We start from the raw sequence: 2499 nt of genomic DNA, 5'->3' as shown, positions 1-2499 counted from the left end.
GCTGCCTCCGTGGTCTTGCTGGGGGCCAGGGGAGGGGTCGGGACTGCAGGGTGGTTAGCTACTGAGCTGTGACTGTGACTCTGTGGCCCGTGACAGGCTGCCTCTGCCTAGGACGGGACTCTGGCCAACCAGTCCCACATCAGGGGGTGGGGTGAGCCCTGGTGGTGTAGTGGCTATGCAATGGGCTGTGATCTGCATGGTCGGCAGTTTGAAACCACCAGCAGTACCCGGCTTTCTGCTCTAGTCTCAGAGACCCACCGGGGCCCACTAGGAGTCAGCGTTGCCTCGGTTCTCAGTGGCAGGGGCGGGGGCAGGTTGGGTGTGACGAGCAGACACTTGTGTGATAAAGTAGACTGCTTGGCCCTGCTGCTCAGCAGAGACCATGAGAGGCCCCTCCCCTGTCCACTCTAGTCAGGAACCTGTTCATTCTTGGAATTTCTGGGTCTTTCCACTTAATGACCTTCAATAGCCAGGAGGGTGCTGGGGCTGTAAACACCTCCAGCTGCTGCGGTCCAGCTAGCCAGGCCTGACTGGGCCATTTCAACGACCAGCCCCATCCCGTGTGGAATCCCCCAGACTCACCACCAGTCTTTGCCCCCAGAGACCTCCTGTGTCTGTTTTACTCTCCGTTTGGCTTAAACCGGAAGGCTGGGGAAGCTGAACTTGATGTAATAGGGGCTTTTTTTTCTTGCCCCCTCCTCCCAAAACACCAAGGTTGGGGCTCAGATGATAGGACTGGGGGCTGAAATGCCTTTTCCTGTGTCTTTTGGTTTCCCAGGGAATTTTCTCTTTACCCCGTGTTGTGTGTTGTCAGGGCCGCCCCCTCTCTGCAGGTTGTTGACTTGGACCCTGCCTGGCCTTCCAGTCACAGAGCAGGGCTGGGTGCCAGGCAGTAGTTAAGAAGGCGCAACCTCAGTCCCAGGGCAGGGAATTCAAGAGTCCCTGGACACAGGCTGAGATGGGACCCATAGTTGCCTGCCTTGCCAAGGAACCAGCTCAGTGCCCCAGCCCATCTCCTGCCCCCCCAGCAGCAGCACGCCTCCTCTCTAGGAAGTGGCAGTGGGACAGGCCCTGGCCTGATAGAAAATGGCTAAAGGCCTAACTAGGCTGTGCCCTCTCCCTGCCCCACCCCACTCCCTACCCACACCTGCACAGTTGGCAAATCTGAACCCCTCGCCACAAACTCAGTTCCAAGGACTCACCCAGACTTCTGATCAAGTGCTGAAACTGTCCCAGCGTCAGCCAGTCACCTGCGAGCTGCCCTTGTGGATGAGCACCAGCCCCCAGGTCCTCCTTGAACAACTTCATTGTCCACACATGTGAGGCTTCCCGGCCAAGCCCAGTAGGCAGGGGTTGACAATCGAGGTTAAAGGCCTGGCTCTGTCCCCACATCTCCCACTTCAAGGCACCCTAGGAACAGACTTTCCCCAGTCCCCTTCCCATAGCTCCTCCCCAGGGGTCTGACATTGTGGAGATCCTACCCCTCCACCCCAGGCACGGGGTTATAAACTCCCTTGGGCTAGGAGAGGCTCCGAGGTAGTCGCCCAGCAGGGCTGAGGTTCTGCCAGCCCCTGGCTGTGGGGAAACCACTCAGTTGTCAGGGCAACCGGCTAAGATACTGGCAGGCTGAGGGCTGAGCCACTAGGACAACTGAGTAGCCCAGTTAGTTGTGAGTCCCAACGGCACCATCACCTGGCAATGATCGCCAGCCCACATTCGGCCACTACAGCTGCCCTGGCCCAGGTGACTCCAATCACAGGATGGTGTGTGGCTGCAGCTGTGATCTCACCGGCGACTAGTTCCTGGGGAAGGAAGATCTGGGACCAGGAGGCTGGGAGGCAGTGCCTCAGCCACTTCTCACAGGCCTTTGAGGGGACAGTGACCTTGAACAGAGCCCTGTTTAAGATCCATTACATACCTCACTGACCAACCCCACTGTCGCTGTTGAGCAGCAAGCACCTCTCCTGAATCTTGGAGGCACTTGTGCTGGCCATAAGGTGGCTGGAGCAGACCTGGACACTCCCTACCTGCTGGCCCACTGCCCATCCTACAATTCCAGCTGGCTACCTGCACCCACCTTCAGTGTGTGGCCCTTAAGGTGTCCGGGATACTCAACTACCACCCACACGCACCAGTGGCCCCTTCAGTGCTCTAGCTCACACGCCTGTACCCTCCAAGTGGAGAAGGATGGGGAGAAAGGCCGACTAGCCTAACCTGCTCAAGCTCCTGGCCTTTGGACCAGGTTCCCTACCTCCATCCCCTTGTTCTTCATCGGACGGAGAAAAACCAAAGTTACTGTCATTGAGCCGAAGCCCACTCATCCCGACCCTACAGGACAGGGTGGGGCTGTCCCTGAGACATCTTCCTTCATCCATGGAGCGGCTGGTGGTTCCCAACTGCTGGCCCTGCAGGTCTCAAAATCTCTCTTCCCTTTAGTGGCACCCCTTTGCGAGCCCAAAGAGCCCTGGTGGCATGGGGGTTTTAACCACAAGCTTAGCA

This window comes from Tenrec ecaudatus, chromosome 12, assembly GCF_050624435.1.
Source record: "Tenrec ecaudatus isolate mTenEca1 chromosome 12, mTenEca1.hap1, whole genome shotgun sequence".
NCBI classification, from domain to species: Eukaryota; Metazoa; Chordata; class Mammalia; order Afrosoricida; family Tenrecidae; genus Tenrec; species Tenrec ecaudatus.
The sequence above is the reverse complement of the archived record's forward strand: the minus strand, read 5'-3'. Positions refer to the sequence as shown.